Source organism: Pogonomyrmex barbatus, unplaced genomic scaffold (genome assembly GCF_055798465.1).
Source record: "Pogonomyrmex barbatus isolate J1 unplaced genomic scaffold, ASM5579846v1 scaffold1, whole genome shotgun sequence".
Classification (NCBI taxonomy): domain Eukaryota; kingdom Metazoa; phylum Arthropoda; class Insecta; order Hymenoptera; family Formicidae; genus Pogonomyrmex; species Pogonomyrmex barbatus.
This window is the reverse complement of record NW_028297098.1, coordinates 9,438,380-9,457,529: the sequence shown is the minus strand read 5'-3', so window position 1 is coordinate 9,457,529 and position 19,150 is coordinate 9,438,380. Positions and strand designations below refer to the sequence as shown.

Below are 19,150 nucleotides of genomic sequence, written 5' to 3'. Positions count from 1 at the left end.
TAAGAAGCCAAGTTGAAATGTTAATATGTTTATATTTGAATATTGGAATAATGTTAATATTAACATATTATCAAATTTTACATAAACCTTTCAACTAGGCTTCTGATTTTTTGTAACTGTCTTTGTAGTCATTCAATTACATGAGAAACAATCCGAACAAAGTTCATCAAACATGAAATTGTTTTTCTTTTTTCTAATTGGTTAAATTCTAATCTAATCTCAAGATCAATCTTTAATCTGATACTGGCTTAAAAGGACCTAATATGTGCGAATTAATGAAATTTACGAAGTTGAAATGTTTATGCAAAATAATAATGTTAATATTAAAATTTTAACTTCCTATTCTTCTGAATATTGTCATTCAATTAATAAATAATTAATTTTAGGATTTTTTCCAAACCACAATTAGATAAAGCTAATTATTTTATATATAGATATGTATATGAATACGAATCTAGATAACATCAAATCAAAATGTTCATATAATAAAATAGTAACATTTATATTTTTATACTCATCTAAAGCCATATTTTAATGTCGCCCTTAATTTAAAAGATTTCATTCACCCAAACATATTAGGTCTTTTTAGAGTATCGTTTATGTCTCTTTTAAACATTGTTTTCTTGTATACACATATGAGATCTTTTTAGAGCAGCGCTCGGAATTAGTTGAGCCTTTCGGTTCGATTTCGAAGACAACGCCTGCAGTTTCCCCACCATCGCTCGAGTCTCAGCGGTCGAGCCGCCGAACAGCTGTGCCTCAGGAGCGTCGCCCTGTGAGAAACATGCTCGTACGCCTTTCACTTCAAACTGTCACTTAGATATCTTCTTTGCTAAATTATTTTTATTTTTATAAATAAACAAAACGTTGAATTTTTTATTAATATATTATATTGTGCTTTATTTATGAGTGTTCTTTTTTCAAATGTAATATGTCAAATATTTCAAAAAATATAAAAGATATGGAAAAATATTTCAGATAAAAGTTTTATAACTTTGAGGAGGAAAGATGATAACATTATCAATTTCATTGTAAATAGCGCCACTTTCGAGATTGTAAACTTTACACCAATTGATTTATCTCATTATTCTGTGCAGAAAAATATTAAGATACGTTTACCAAAAAATGATTAATTTATTTTATGTTTTATGACAAAATACGATGAAAAAGTAAGTAAAAAAGCAAAATATCTTGTAAATTAGTAACTTTTTAATTTGTGCCCTAATATTATATATATAATATTTTTATATCCAGAATACTTAGAGAAATCTTGCATAATAAAAAGTATATGATTCCATTTAAAAGAATAGCAATCATAAAAAATCTCGAAAGTGGCCCTATTTACAATGAAATTGATAATATTATCATCTTTCCTTCTCGAAGTTATAAAACTTTTATCTGAAATGTTTTTCTATATCTTTTATATTTTTTGAGATATTTGACATATTACGTTTGAAAAAAGAACATAAATAAAGGACAATATAATATATTAATAATAGAAAATTCAACGTTTGTTTATTTATAAAAATAAAAATAATTTAGCAAAGAAGATATCTAAGTGACAGTTTGAGGCGAAAGGCGTACGAGCATGTTTTTCACAGAATGACGCTTCTGAGGCACAGCCGTTCGGCAGCTCGGCCGCTGAGACTCGAGCGATGGTGGGGGAACTGTAGGCGTCGTCTTCGAAATCAGACCGAAATGTTAAACTAATTCCGAACATTTAGAAGATTTAGAAGATTTCATTCACCCATACATATCAGGTCTTTTTAGAATATTATTTATTAAACATTAATAAACACATTAATAATAATACATTAATAATAATGTAACTTTTATATATTTTAATCTGCAAGAAGAAGAAACATTGAAATAAATAAATATCTTTTTTTCATAAAAAGAAATAAAAGAATTATAAAATTTTTTTAACTTGGATTCCTATTCTTCTAAACATTAATCTTTGCCATTCAATTAATGTTTATAAATTTTTATAAAAATTATCGTGATTAGTTAAAAAAGAATCTGAAATTGAATTAAAATGTTCATATAAAAATAAAATAATAAAATGAAAAATAGAATTTACCTGCAAAATATAGTAGACACAAACATGAGTTACACTCCGAAACAAATTATCACAAACTGCCAAACTCGCCGCGAATGTCAACATCAATGGCCACCACTCGGATGTGCAGAAAAAGAGTAAGCATACTATGCAATAGTAGTAAGCAATTCATTAATACTGCTAATGTTTCTTTTTCAATGCACGCGTATTTATTACACACGCGTATTTATTATTATATTGATACTCGAGAGGTCTAAAACCAAAAACAACATGTTTATATCAATAAATCAGATCGAGAAGTCAGGGTCATTGCAGGATCCAGCGAACATTGATTCGCTAGATCCTACAGTAATCCTGACTTATCAGTCTGATAATCTGCTGGGTTGATAAGATTAATAATGACATCTCGTAACATTGCAGTCGTACAAAGGCGACAATAATAATGACGTTTCTTAAAGTAAAAATTTCCAAATCGGACTTTGCGTAGCAATATTTCTGTTTGTAGGGCACGTAGCAGAAAAATAAAAATACTTTTATTATGCCAGTTGGATTTAAGCTATCGATCAAGCCTACTTAGAATTTGATCAGTTTAGCCGTTATTGAGATTCGATAATTTCGGATGCTCGCATCTCGCCGACTCGCGTAAAGTCACACAATAATCCTCGGTTGATTTGACACCCGAGACACTATCGTGTCTCCTGATATGCCTCAAATATTTCAAGACTCTTTTCATCTGCTTCTGTCCGGAAAGAGACGGTAGTTGATTTCGGAACACTATAACAGGGAATAGATGTAAAAGGTGGAATATATCGTATTACTCGACGATCGCGTATCCTTAGGGTGAGCCTATGGACCGGCGGCAGGAGAAAGAGAGAGAAGATGCACCGACTTTCTTGACGATCGCGTATCCTTAGGGCGAAGCTATGGACCGGCGGCAGGAGAGAAAGGGAAAAAATTTATTAAATTTCGAGAGATGATCAAAAGTAGAGAGGAAACAAAAAGCAAAGTTTCGCGTAGAGAGGATCACGTAGAGAGGAGGTGGGTTACCGAAGCGCGTTACAATCGAATGATAAATAAAAGAAGAAAAATTTGACTTATTAGTGACACTGAGGACTTGTTGATGCTGATGACACGTGGACTGAGAAGGTTTCCGTGGTGATCGGCGAGATCTCGAGCTCGTAACTTCACTCGTAAGTCTTAGTCGCATACTGACTCTAACTTTTTATGTTTCGACGAGGGGCCCAAGGCGACGAGATCTTCGAAAAATTAAGAGAGCGATATCCTCGGAATCGTGATTCATGTAGGACTTTCATGTAGGAAAAGTTCCGTTGAGTCTCGCGCTTTATTTTTTGAAGATAGGTCTTTGAGGGAATCGCAATCCGGTCTTTATCGGTAATTTAATAATAAAGAAGAAACTCTTGTAAATCGTTCGAGGATCGCATTATTGTTTACCGATGAGCAGCTGTTAGTTTGCCGCGAAAGAGAAGAATCATGGAGTCCGTCGAACAAAAGAACAGTTCATTAAATGTATGCTTAATGTCAATTCTTGTATTGATCATTTAAAATAAACTTCAACTATTCCCGATAGAATCCACCATAGAAGAAGATCCGAATCCGAGTTAAAAGGATTAATATGCATGTACGATAAGGCTCCCAATATAAAAATAGACAAAAGGGGTGTAATAGGGTGTAATGGGTCTTATTGCCATTACACGCTTTTTGTCTATTTTTATATTGGGAGCCTTATCGTGCATATTTGTTTTACACAGGCTGAGAAAATGCGTTTTCATTTTTCCTTTTTCCAGTACATTAATTTCTTTTTTGGACATAATACTGTCATATTATTCAAATCATGGATTAAGCTCAATAAAATCATCATTAAGGGTAGACTGAAAACCGAATTTTTACGCAAATACATTAAATTTAATATTATACCTCCGCATGTATCCAATGTTCGGTTTAACACCAACCTTTTTAGTCATAAGTCAGTTGAGGAATTTAAACATTTGAGAGGTCAATTCTGTAAGAAATTACTACAGGTAGAACTCTCCGACACGTACTCATACATCAAAGCTACACACAATCGGGTCTATAAATTGTCTCGACGGTTATATCATAACATTCCATTATCTATTTGCAACTTTTTTTCACTAGACAACAAAGATCGCTACATTCCTTTTTTACCAATTTACGTGACAAACTTAACACGAAATTTGACAAATTATTGACGAAACATAGAGCTAAAATCATTGACATTAGACCGATACATTATTTCTACAGGCCCCCCACTCATTCCTACTCCTCAGTCAGTCAACAGTGTTTTTATTTTAAAGCAACCAATTCAAAGAACGCATGAAATCGCGAAATTGAGATCGTGATTGACCCACACACGTTTATGGATAAAGGTATAGACTCGTCGACTTCTTTGCACGTCAACGATAAATGGTTTTGTGAATTTGTCCTCCACACCTGTTCCGATAGATGTACAGAGCCTTTTACAACTGGGTGATAACTTCAGTCTTCCTATTAATAACAATGAAAAACTAACTACTGAATTCATTAAAAACTTCGAGAGTAATCTTATGAAATTCCCTACAACAACACAAATGTCTATCAGTCTATCAGAAATCGCGCTGTAAACATTATTAATAGTCTAATCTCCCTAACTATTTGACTCCAAAAAATTATGAATTTAACATACGCCTAATGAATTAGTGTCCACTATCAGTAAGTTTTTACAACACAATGACAATCTCATGGTCACTCGCGCGGACAAGGGGAACATCACTGTAGCTCTGGATGTATATTTCAAGAAGATGAAAGAGCTATTAAATGATAATACCACTTATTCCATTGTCAAAAAAGACCCAACAAAGAAGCTCACCTCATGTTTACGAGAGTTACTTAAGAGATAGAAAGATGCTGCGTTCATATCGGCCTCTACCTATAGACATCTTCTTTACGATGATGGGATTTTGCCGAGAGCGTATGGATTTCCAAAAATTTACAAACCTGATTGTCCCTTCCGAATCATTATCTCTTCTCTCAATAGCCCCCTGTATAACTTAGCCTTGTATAACACTTAACACGTTATCGCATAATCAAAAGTGTTCCTGTTGCACATATAGCCACATCAACAATAGTTTCGAATTGGTAAAAAGATTCTCTAATGTGCACATCGACAGAGATTTCTCGTTGATTTCCTTGGATGTCGTGTCGCTGTTTACCAATGTGCCCATTGAAATGGCCATTGACAGCGTCTCTGCCAGATGGGATTACATCTCATAAGTGTTCAATTTCAAAATTTGAGTTTATCACCGCGGTCAGATTCATATTAAATATTTATTTCACCTTTAATGGAACGTTTTACCAACAGATTTTTGGCATACCTATGGTTCACCTCTCTCACTCATCATAGCAGACATAGTATTACAAGATTTAGAAACTAGAGCTCTCAATTCCTTGTCTTTTAACCTATCATTTTTTGTTAGATACGTTGACGACATTGCTTTGGCTGCTCCCTCCGACTTACTCAACTACACTCTGAACATCTTTAATACTTTACACCCACGTTTGCAATTTATAATGGAGATCGGCGCGGGACACAAGCTCAACTTCTTGGATGTTACTATAATTTTGGCGGACAATCAGTTGATATTTGATTGGTATCACAAACCGACGTTCTCAGGGAGATACTTACATTTCCTCTCGAATCACCCGGTATGCCAAAAAAGAGGTACCGCCATGGGACTATATTCTGTAATCATCTGATTACAGAATAATCATTTGCATTTCGTCTGCAATGTATGTATGGTATAATGTATAGTAAAAGCGCGCGCGCGCTTAAAATTTAATAAATATATACTGACTAATAAATAAATAAATATATATATATATATATATGTATATTTATTTATTAGTCAGTAAGTAGTGATACTAGGGCGGTTCTAACCCAAGAGCTCCGAGCGGGGTGCGGGTGTGCGGGGTAACTCGGGGACGCGGGGGTAAAGGAGAGGGGGTAACTGGTAGGCACGGGGGAATGCTTTGTCGATGATCCTTTGGAATGTACTTTTGAGGGGGAAGAGGGGAGGGGGTCTTTTTTTGTCTAAGAAGAGCTGCTAAAAAAGATATTTTTGTAGAAATTGACGTAGGAAAAAAAAGGAAAAGAAAGCGCCGGCTGCAATAAATGTACGTGTCGCAACATGTTTATTTCGAACAATCTCGAAAAATCCGTTATTCAATGAAAATAATGTTAGTCGGTAAATGGACACTTTTCCTTAATTTTTTTCTTGTTTTTTAGTAATAAATACTGAATGTGCTCATTTCTATTTGATCAAGTTCTCACGTAGGAAACAATAAATTTTGATGGCGATGGAAAATGAGAAACTACAAAAAAAAGTGAACTATAGAAAAATGAAATGAATTCAATAAGAAAAAAAGATATTATCCTTTTTTCATTGATGTTTTTTATTGATTATACCAATAAATAATATCTTATTATAACTGAAATATTATTTTATTTTAAGATGGGAAATAGGGAAATTTGTTTTGATTGAAATCATATTTTTAAATGTGAAAACGTTTTTATTCACATTTTTGTTACATCGTCTTTTTTTCATACATACTAAAAACTAAAGCTAACAATTCGCAATCGACGAGTTGATGTCTATCGAAGATATCGCTATCGCGTATCATGTATGGTACCTCCTCGGGATTTGTTATAATATATGCAATGTTGGAGAATCACGTATACTTTTCATCGATCGTTTCAACGAGTTTGTCTAGTTGATTGAACGTTATATCAATACATTCGGCGAGATTAAACATACGGCGTAGCATCGATTCGACCATAATGCGTACGTTTGAAGATTCAAGACGTACGAGTGTAACGTTGTTCATCATACAAACTCGGACTGTTAACGGTCCGACGCTTATAAAATTGTCTTTGTAATTGTTTCGTAGCAATTTGTAGATATTCCATTGCTGCTCATGGAGTCCTTTCCATGTTTCGAGAGACAGTATCAGCTCTTGTCCTCGATGATCTCCTAGGGCGATCTCTACGTAGCTCGGTGGACCAACATTGATTCCAATTTCCAGAAACTTGAAGCCCGTCAGGTTGTAACGTCTGCTCATCAAGCGCACCGTGCGAGGCTCCATCGAAATGCTGTATAACAGAAATTAAGGACGTAATATTGCATAATGTTGCAAAAAGAAAGAAAGAAAATGTCGAACTTACGCGTTACGTTCCTTCTTCGTTTCATCATCGTACAGTGCACTGCTTCCTTTGGCGGAGTACATTGCGTGTGGATCGTTCGTACAAACGAATGATGGAGAAGCGGAGTACGTTGCGTATGGTTCGTTTGTACAAACGAATGATGGAGGACTGATCGCACCCGCGTAAATTTTGACACGGCAGAGCGTTAATCCCTCCTTCCTCTCATTTGAAAGATGGAGTGAACAAAAAATCCAATGACCTCGCTGAACGACAATACTCTATTATGATAGTATTTCGTGAATAGGCATGTTATAGTGGCCAAGAAAAAGACAAAGAATCGTACAATTGCAGATAGCACATCGAATTTACTGTTATAGTGATTATAAACTGAAAGAAAAAAAGATTGCGTCATTATCAATTAATTATAAAATTTTTATTTCAAGAAAAAAACCTAATCAGCTAAAAAATATATAAAAAGAAAAAAAAGAAAATATAAATGTAAATGTAAATGTAAAAAGTTTCACGCTTCAATCATAACGCAATTTCTTTGTCATCGATGAGTCGATCGAACGTTACATTGAAAAAATGTATAGGATCGTTGGAATATTAAGTAATCATCAATGTAATAGCGGGGAAAAGGAATAAAAGAAAATATATTATATGTTATATATATTTATTTAAGATTATCTGCCCATCAATTAAATAATTTAAATACATTTTATAACGCGCAATTGGTATAATGATATCCACATCGTATAGAATTATCAGCATCTAGATTATTTAAAGAATCTGTGTCTTCGTAATCCGCATCCAGGGTCTCGATGTACACGCGCTCTTGCTCATCGTCCAGAAGCAAATTCCGCAACCATTTTCGTTTTTCGTCCCTTGACATATATGACAGCATCATCATCGTCGTTATCTTCTTTCGTACTATGCACAGCTTTCGTAATCAAACTTTTAGCTTCGCTGTACGGAATCGTTCCGTCGTTCCATCGCAATCTATGATGATGACGTATCACCCAGCGTGCGCGAGATTTGTCGGCATTTGCCAGGAAATGCCACGGTATAGGGCTTGCGAAAATGTAATGAGAGAGAACGGTCCGTTCTTTGAGAGCAGCAAACTCTTTTACGACAAACTGTCCTTCAACGAGGAAACCTTGCAGGTCTACGAACGTTGGCACAGACATGACTGTCGAGAAGAAGATTGCGATCGATTTCGATGTATAGATTTTATTGTCTCTCATATACCAGCGATGCTCTTAGGTGATCTTGCGTACAACATTGGTCAACGGGTTGTACTAAACCACGCGATCGTGTATAATGAGACAGTACGCGGTGGTATTCATCGGTACGTTCTCCTTAGTCTCAAATTCCAATCTCACATCCACGGTTGCGCTCTTGACTGATCCATTTTGTCGAGAACAATCGATGATTACGAATGTACCGTAACGTAGAAAAGACGTGAGGGTAAGACTTGGCTCGAGATACTCGTATCCGTAGTAGTTTTTGCAGAAACGCGCGTACATTTCGTACACAGACCATCTGTTTTTTTCGAAATCCAGATTCATAATGTCGTACGGATAACATTCTGAGTTCAGATAGAATTTTACGTTGGTCAAGTTGCAGTCGTCGAATCGGCTCGTGTCCTCGGCCATGATGTTCTTTCGGCCTGTTTGCAAAGCGAAGATGACATATCGCAGCTTCTCCAACTGAGTAGCGGTCTTGATGGCCCACGAATGCTTGGTTGTACGCTGTAACAGCGAAAACTCGTACAGATCCCACGAGCGAAAAGCCATGCTCAAGTATCCGCTCTTCAAAGTACGCAGCATCGATAGTTTTGTTATCTCGTTCAATAACACGGCATTCCATTGTATCTTGAATAAGTCGATCACGGGATCCAATGCCGAATTTCCCATCAGGCAATTGTTGTCGTTGCGCGATTGTATTAAGATCAACTCGTGACGAGCGTTGATTACCACGCGTCTGTAATCCTCGCAGAATTCCAACAGTACGTAGAGAGGTACGCAAAAGTTAAAATATCTATCCGCGTTTGGTACGCTCATGCCAGCCAGCATTTCTCAGAATCACGCTTCTCTCGGATGACGTCATTACGTAGTATTTGAGCGCGCTAGTTATGCCCACGTTTCTGTTACGATCAATCTCCACGCTATCGAGCTCGTATCGAATCTCAATCTCGAACATGAACGCCACAAAATTATTTCCCAACATCACATCAGATCCGTCGACAACATTTTTCTTCGTTAATTTTCCCTCGATATATAAAAAGCTTTCGTACGGCAATGTACAGATCCTGTTGCTGTATGGGTATTCTTATCTCATCACTGTACCAAAACGTTGTATTGGCGAACGGGTTATACGTATGAGTTTCATTCTTGACGATGCGATCGTCGAAGATTGGCTCGTCTTCGATGTTTAGGATGTCAGTCATCTCACAAGTTGCGTACCGCGAATCCTAAAACTTGTAAAAATTTAACGTTCGATGCGTTGAGTTTCTTTCTCTTTTTGATGCAACCGGATGAGCGAGTATTGTCGATTGGTGTTTTCTTTATAAAAGATGCGTTATCTCTCTGCGCGTGCTTCGCTTCGTTCAACACGACCAAATGTCGCGCTCGCGTTATCGCTGTCGCCGTCGTACGTGCAATCTGATCTCTTCTCCTCTGAAATCGAGCAATCGTCCGTTCTGATTAACAATGCATATCGTTAGCTCCGTAATGCTCCGTACGATGACTGGCAAGTAAATGATTTGCATCGGCCTTTCCGATATCTTATATCCTGGTGGCACGCTCGGCGAAAATTCATGTATCGTGTGCACACTTTTGTCGTTGCTATACACGCCCGCGATCACGTTGCACTCTACACGGATAATGTTTATATTCATTATGTTGATTGACATGTCCGATTTATACCACTTTCGCGGTTGCAATATACGCCCAAATAAGAAGGGAGGGTGTGCGTCACGACCACGAACCAGTCGTAAAAACTCGTAATTATTCTGCGAAAAAATACCACCTCAGCCAGGAATCGAACCTGGATCTCCTGCTTACCGGGCAGGCATCTTATCCTTTCGACTACCGAGGCATATGATGATATTTATCGCAAATAATGTGTTTAGAATAACACGTCAACAATACAATGATACATGTACGCTTTGACGAGAAATCAAGCAGCGATCCAATGTTATTGGGCTTGTTAAAATTTATTCTGTAATCACATTTAATCTCACACCTCATCGTATTGTAATTTGCACGGAGCACTATCGGGTATTCACCAATGTCATCATCGCCGCGCGCGGTGTTACCGGCGTTACCATCGGATGTGTCGCGTCGCGGATGTTTTCGTAAAATCTCACGTTTCAAAAATTCATTTATGGCTTTCAGTTCGTACGACCCCTCGGGAATCGTAATTTTTGCGTCGTCTTTGTCAAAATAAAATTTATTGTTCGAAACGTTTACATTCGGTATCGTGATAAGTCTCTAAAATTGTTAGACCAAGCTCGTAGTCATCGTCGTTCAAATCTCTGGCTGGAAAGTAGTTTGTCGCGAGACGCTTTCCCGCTAACGTAAGCGTCAGCGACATGATGGAAAAGCGTTCAACGAATACTGAAACGTTGCAGCATTTTGTCAGACTTAATAATAATTCATGCGCATCGACCGTTTGGAGAAACCACAAACACAGCTGTCCGTAGACACTCTGATCGGACGTTCGTCTGATAGGACGTTCGATTGTACTCTATCATAACATTGTCTTCGAAATATCGTACCAGTTCCTTCGGCGGTCGAAGATTACCGAAACTGTCGAAATATATAACACGATCGTTTCTCTTTGCGTACGCTACCCAATGAATGCCGGGACCCATCGTGTCATCCAGATTTACGATACCGCTCTCTTTTCGACGCGCGCCGCTAATCGGTAATGCGTCACGCATGAAAACGTCTCTGAAGTACGCCCATACGCTTCGCCAATTGATCCAATTGTACGTTGGTAGTTACACCCGTAGGTATTTTTATTGTCTCTTTGACGTTTTTTTTTCTTTTTTTCTTTTTTCGCTGTTACACCTCGTCCGCCTTTGTACGGAGCGAAATATAGTCCCCGTCCGTATTTGTACGGAGCGAGATACAATTCCTGTCCGCGCTGTTTCGACGTTGCGCGATTGTGACGTTGTAGTTCCTCGAGCTGACGTTGTATGGCTTTCTTGTCGTTTACCGCCTTCGCCACGTTGGCCGCTCCGCCAATCACCATGGAACCGAGCGCCCAACATTGGCAGAATCGGTAATATGCCGCCTCGTTTCGCCGTTGGAAGTATTCGCTTTTTCCTTGTTTTCGCTTTCATACCCATGCCGATCTTGATCTTGGCTTTCATCGCTGCTCAAACAGCTGTAGCGGCAGCTTTTTCGCCCAAATTCGAATCTCTCGCAATGACGCGTCCTAGGGCTTTATCGGCGAGTATCTTATCCGCCGCGTGTCTGTCGGTGAGATCGTTGCTATGAGAATACGCAATGTCGTGTTCACGGCACGCCGCGTCTAGTGGATTTATGCCCGTTTCACCTCTCGCTTTTTCAACCGAGTACTCGGACCGCAAAACTGATAGCCGGAAATATGTAACTCGAAAGGAAGCGCACTTATCACTCGATTGAGCAGTCCTCCAACGCAGCCTTTGTTCGTTGCTGCTGACATATGTTACAATCCTTTATCTTCGGTGCGGGGCCGTCTATATGTGTGCGTTGCCACGATTGATTATAATGCTCGACGCAGCGACGATAGATTTGAACCTCCAAATCCGCCTTTATATGCTCCGGAAGTTTGTCCCACACGTGGTCGATATAATCGCCACATATGCGTAACAATATGATCTTCGATATATATTGCAACTGTTCAGCGCGCAAATCCCAAATATCAAATAGATGCGATAGCGCGAGATACATTTTTGCTACTGAGCGAATCGCGGTTTCGCGCGCCTATAAATATAGGCGTTTAATCAAAGCCTAGATAACGCAGTGTGAACATGAAATTCGTGCGGCATCCGCAGACGATACACGTCGTGAACTATGACGAGAAAGCGCAAATGATGGGAGACATCGCGACGAAGCGCTAACATGGTGAAATATTACCGAGTACTATACGCGCGATTATTTGCGATCCATCGAATTGCGGTAAAACCAACGTTCTCATAAGTTTGCTCGAGAGTCCGCACGGTGTATGTTTCGAGAACGTGTACGTGTATTCGAAGTCATTGCAACAACCAAAATATCGATATCTCGAAACTTTGTTGGCATCGATCGACGAAATCTATTTTACGTTTTCCAACAACAGTGACGTCATTCACCGAGCGAGGCGTCTCAATTCGATCTTCGTCTTCGACGACATTGCATGTGATAAGCAAGATGTGATGAGAGAATATTTCTCGATAGGTCGCCACTCGAATGTCGACTGCTTCTATCTCTGTCAGACGTATGCGAAGATACCTAAACATCTGATACGCGACAATGCGAACTTGCTGATCTTATTTAAACTGGATGGTACCAACTTGAAACATGTTTACAATGATCATGTGAATACTGACATGTCGTATGATGAATTCTGTGCGTTATGCCGCGATTGTTGGCGGCGCGAGTATGGATTCATAGTGATAGACAAAGATAGTCCGTTTGTCAACAGGCAGAAAAGAATTTAACACGTTCGCGGTACCATAATGTGGTTAGTCGATGTTGATATGTCAATTAGGCAACATGAATAACATCAAAGATCGCGAGAAAATAGCAAAACAGATTGCGAAAACGAGCGATTCGATTCGCAAAAAATATCGCGCTTTGAAAACTGGTAAAATAGATGAAGATGTAGCGTTGGAGAGACGCTTCAAATCCATCGTCGAACCTCTAAAACAGATTGTCGAGGAAACACATCCAATTAAAAAAGTAGCTAATGTTGCAAAGGATATCAGTATTAAGAAAAAAAAGAACGTGAAGACAGCGATGACGATGACGATACTACTACTACTACTACTACTACTACTACTACTACTACTACTACTACTATTACTAACAGGGATTCATATTGGACGGATGTTGGATGGTTGAAATTATCGCCGCAATCTAAAAAGCGTACAAAACAATTGAATACCGTGTCAGATTCATTCACGTTCGATTCTACATCGATAGAACCATTAAAAGAACTACCGAAAATATTGCTATTTGTGCGAAATGAAAATATTTTTGAAACGTCACTTGAAACAACTATCAAACAGAATTTGCAAACGCATGGAAGTCGTGAGACGCTTCATGGTCAGCTAGGACGAAAGTATGTGGGCCTTTTTCTCGGTGACGATATAGATAAAGCGATCGATAATGTGTACGGTACCTATTTCGACAAAAGTGGTACAATGCTCGGTGACAAAAAGTTTGACGTTGACAAAAATGACTCCATAATCATAAACAATGTGAGATACAATGATACACCAGGATTATACGAATTGATCTTCAAGAGACTTCCCGATGAAGCTATATTTACCGAAGATGACAAACAAACGTATAAAAGTATACTATTAACAACGAATGCTCATAGACGTGGTCACAGCGCCCATAATCCCATCATGGGCAACAAGGGATACAAGTACATTAATATCATCGCTCCGCTCGTATCTACATATAAAAGAAGCAGTAAAAAGGGTGCAGGCATGAATAATATATCATCCACCATGAAGTTAAATGATAACAAGATCGATTACGTGTATTGGGACGATCCCAACGAATTGGTGGATCGACTTCGATTACTCGACGCTTCGCACCGAGCTAGTCACAACGCTCACGACAACGAGATGCTGTCGATCATCGAGGAACTTCGCGAAGCCGGCATTATTATACATTAAATCGCGTGTCAACGAAACGAGCCAGTCGATTGAGGAAGAAAACTTTAATTGTAATATATCTTATTTACACGCATTAATATCAAACATCGTCGAAACATGAGATCGTCAAAATCCGATGAACGTGAAAAAAATATTAACTCCATAAGGCGACGACTCGTCGAGGAATTGCACGCTCCAGTCAGAAGAAATTTTCCACGAAGACGTGTCATAATTCGAGGATACGACGATCTGTGGCAAGCTGATATCAAGATGCGCCCATATTCGAATTTCAACAGAGATCATCATTACATACTCACCGTTATCGATGCGTTGAGCAAATATGCCTGGGTCGTACCACTCAAGAGCAAGGTCGGAAGCGAGACGAGTAATGCTATCACCGAGATAATTCGAGAGAGCGGAAGATGCCCGAGAAATTTGCAAACGGATATGGGGAAGGAGTTTTACAACGCCGATGTGCAGAACTCTTGAAAAAACATAGCGTTAATCATTATTCCACGTATTTGATATTGAAGGCATCGATCGTCGAACGGTTTAATCGCACACTTAAAAACGACATGTGGAAGATGTTTACACTTAATGGTACTTACAAATGGGTCGACGCGCTGTCGCGTCTCGTGTTAGATTACAACGCGCACAAACATCGTACTATTGGCATGCGACCCATTGACGTAACTCCCGCACTAAAAAACTCTTGGATACGGTGTACAGCGCGATAAAGATCGCAGATCCAGCAAAATTCAAAGTAGGCGAATCGGTACGCGTGAGCAAGTACAAGACAGTTTTCGAAAAAGGTTTTTTTACACGCCAAATTGGACCACCGAGGTGTTTAAGATCGTTAAAGTGCAGCGTACTAATCCCGTAACCTATCTACTCGAAGACTATCGCGGAGAATTCGTTGCTGGAGCGTTCTACGAGCACGAGTTGCATCGCGTGACTCATCCGGACGTGTATCTCGTGGAGAAAGTACTGCGTAGGAAAGGAGATAAGGTTTACGTCAAGTGGCTAGGATTCAATGGGTCACATAATTCTTGGATACACAAAAATAATGTGATTTAATTCATTTATTGTAAACAAATATAAAAATATTTATATAAAAAATTTTTAATTCATTCATTTTATTGTAAAAACAAATAAAAAAATATTTATATAAAAATATATACAATAAGTCTTATTTTTTCTTCCATTACATTTTCGTAAAGAAACTATACAGAGGGACTAACTACGATGAACTTAAGATAATATATAAAATGTATAAAATTACGGAAAATACGTACATATGTACATATAAACTACAAATACATATAAACTATAAGAAATACATACATATGTATATGCATACGTACATATGTGCATAAACTACAAGTATGTATATACATACGTACATACGTACATATGTATATGCATACATACATATATACGTACGTACATTACATACTGTACATATGTACATACGTACATATGTACATACGTATATATAAACTATAAGAAATACGTGCATATGTACATATATATGTATAAAACTATATAAAAACTATAAAAAAAAAAATACATGTATATTACAAAGATATTCGCCAATGTCCCCATGGTAACATTTCCGTCGAATCCGGTATGATGTATTGTTTGTCATCGTATGAACTCAGAGCAATTTTTGACTCGGATACCGTATACTTGGTGTAACTTGGATCTTATACATGACTGGCGACGAGTCATTTCGATCTTTTCATTCAAACACCTGTTGTGCGGGTCGTTTCGAAGGATCGGTCCAGGAGTCGGCGGGGAGGAAGCACTTCACCACTTCTTGTTTATATCAATAAATTTTATTAAAACTCAATACAGGTTGTCTTTTCTAATTCGAACCGCGACAGACGTGACGGCACGCGGATCTCGACGAGTCCTCTCCTCATATCGGTCTCCCGTTTTTATCCTGTTCCGGGCGGCCGGTCCTTGCCGTATCATCAACATGCTCGTCAGCGTTCGCGGTATATTTCTGGGTCGCGCGGCGGTTTTCCGCGTAAGGGCCGCGCAACCCGGTTAACAATTGCTTCATGTCGAACGATTACACCATATTTGCGCGATTAGCACAATTCGCTGTCGCTTGGTAAAATAATAATTCATCGGATAAAATATCGCTTGCCGCAATCCGCTTTGTCAGCGATGGGCGCGATTGCATTCTCGGCGCTCGCGACATCCCTCCCCCTGTGATGGAAGGGAACCATGGGGTTCGGCTTTCATGTATCCCTTACTTGGCGCTCGCGGCATCCCTCCCCCCCTTCGATGGAAGGTGATCTTACTTGTTAGTTTACATATGTTGTCGCGTGACTGTAATATAATCGTATGCTTATGACTAATATAACATAGCATCGTCGCGGCGCCTCTGTGCGGTCTCGCTTTTCTTCTGCTTTTTATTTTTGTTTTTGTTTATGCGCCATGTTATTAATCCTATTATAGTTATTATTACTACGCAGGTGCCTGTTCCCATAGAGTATACAGTGTATTTATTTTTGAGTAAATTATAATCGCTATCTTCTAGAGTTTCTCTTATTTCTTCTAGACTTATGCTTAACTTGGTTAAATCTACGGGGTTCTTAATTATTTGTCGTAACGTGTCGGTTTTCGCTAGCTTGTTCTTATCGGTGTCCTTATTTTTTATTTCTAATGTTATATTGTATTCGGGGAGGTAGTTTTGAATATATTTTATTCCCTCAATTTTTCGTGTTTTTAATATTACATTTGGTGTGATTAGCTTGCAATTATCTTTTAGCTTTATTTTTCCGGTTTCTTCTAATATAATTTTCTCTTCTATTTGCTTTTCGCACTTAATGCTAATTTCTTGCTTGTGTGCCGTGGAATAGAGCCACGCTTGCTCTTCCGTCAATGCTATCCACAACGGTGTGTTAGATATCATATGATTCTTTTCGCAGTAATTGAGCTGTCCCGGTGTATGTGTATATATTTGCACCTCGCATGGTGCTGTTGTTTCCGCATAATATGTCGCGAAGTTCTGTTCGCATGTGTATGTGTTTGTTTCTCGTATGCAGCGTTCTAACTCTACTTCCTCTAGTAATTTGTAGTGGTGATTCTCTTTATCTATAGCTAGCAAAGGATGGTTTATTTTTATGTAGGCGAATACATTCGCATGATCGTGTACTGGTAGCGGTATTGCTTTAACTAATTTAAATGTAGGGTATGCTACTACCGGAAATCGCAAGATTGTGTATATGTATGGACTATCTGAATATGCGCTAAAAGTGATGTATGTGTGTATGGTCTGCCAGTGCTCAATCTGGATTTTAAAAGGAAAGTGTAATCCCATTTGTAATTGTGTAGCCGCTTCTTTGAGGGCTGTTATTATATGTTTGATGGGTAGTAATCGTGTCGGTATCATTCCGTTTTTCCCGTATGTCAGGTAGTCTATTACATTTTCCGTGTCCTTCGTTAAATCGTTCATTATCGTTGTCAGGATTACTAAGTGTTCGTCTACGTCTGCCTGTAGTGTTGACTCGGTCAATCGTTGTTCTAGTCGTTTTGTCGCACTCATTATCAGATTTTCATTATAATTTAGAGTATTTTCTAATTCATCCAAGTGCGCTATTGTGGCGTTGATTACTTTTATTTGGTTTGCTACTGCGTGCTGCAGTACCTTGCCGTTTGTTCGTAACGTTTGCAGTTGTTCGTCTATTAGTTTCTGATCGTCGGCGTCCATCGTTCCGAATAATATTTTGCTGACCGACCCGATCGCATCTAGCAGTCCTCGTGGTTTGTCAGTCGTTTTGTATAGCGTTTCTACTTGTGTCAACAGCGTGATCAGTTTGGTATTTTTTCTTTCTATTATCCTCATAATATTTCGGCAACCTAACTGTGCGTTGCCTATTACTTTTCGGCACTGTATTTCGGTTTCCTCCATATAGTCTTGCAATTGCTGATGTCTGATCTCTAATTCTTTTGCGCTCAATTTTATCACTAATTTCCATGCCGATTCAGCCTGTCTCAGCTGACCGATTTCCTCGTAGTAGATTCCTGGCTGGTGTGAGAACAATTCCCAGTCAAGATTATGCTGAGAGTCAGGTGTCGCTTGTCCTGCTTTTCTCCACATAAGGAGCATCCTGCAAATTTAGGTTCAGGTTACTTTTCCGTGAATCCTCGTCGTGCATTTTCTTATGCGCTACGTTTAATATTATAAATTGTTCAGTCTGCCTTCGACCGTGGTCTATCGCACGTCGTGGGGTGGTTTTTTTGTTTATCAAGTGTTTTTCATCGTATTTTCCGTCATGCAGTGCACTAGGTGCGGGCGGGAACATGTTCCGATAATGTGTAGTGAGTGTGTGCGGCGGTCCTACCGCCTGGCGGCCCTACGGGTTGCCGTAAGAATGTCGTCCAGATGGCCGACTACGGTCGTCTGGACGGGGGAGCGTCGTCCCTGTCCTCAAACGTGCGTGGAGAGGTCTCCTGTGCCCCCTCAACCCGCCTGCGAGGAGCTCTACCCCCGCGGCCCGTTGCGGGTGCGGGTTTGTGTTGCCACCGGGCAACGGTTCGTCGCTGTCCTTCATGACTGGTGAGTCCTGTATATATATATTTTTTTTTTTTTTTTTTTTCTAATCTATGCTATCTTTGTGATTATTATCTTTATTTTACTGCTTTTGCTTTTTGCTTGTTGCGGGTAATTATTCGTATGCGTTGTTTGCTAATTTTCGATGAATAATTTGAGTCGGTTCGCGTGCACCGTCGTAATTTTTCGTTTCTGTTTAATCCTGTAATTGACATCAGAGGTTTTCTCGATTATCTGATATGGACCTATCCATGGTGCTTCCAATTTCTTCGAACGTCCTCTGCGCACTGCTTCGTCATGCAGGAAGATCTTATCTCCTACTTTGAAAATTTTAGTATTCGTATTTTTATCTGTATAGTTTTTTGCCTTTTGTTTTGCTTCGCGAATATGTTCTTTTGCTACTTTCTGTGTGGCTCTGAGTCGTTCTCTTAATTCTTGCGCGTAGTT

The 19,150-nt window shown here is 38.8% G+C and overlaps 3 pseudogenes; 1 reads left to right on the top strand and 2 right to left on the bottom strand.

The window, feature by feature from the left end:
* The first annotated feature begins 5,228 nt into the window (after window positions 1-5,228).
* The window catches only part of LOC148938052 (uncharacterized), a 35,007-nt pseudogene continuing 21,085 nt past the window's right edge, over window positions 5,229-19,150 (top strand).
* Window positions 6,315-7,357, bottom strand: LOC148938055 (uncharacterized; annotated as a pseudogene).
* LOC148938054 (uncharacterized) lies at window positions 8,534-9,103 on the bottom strand (annotated as a pseudogene).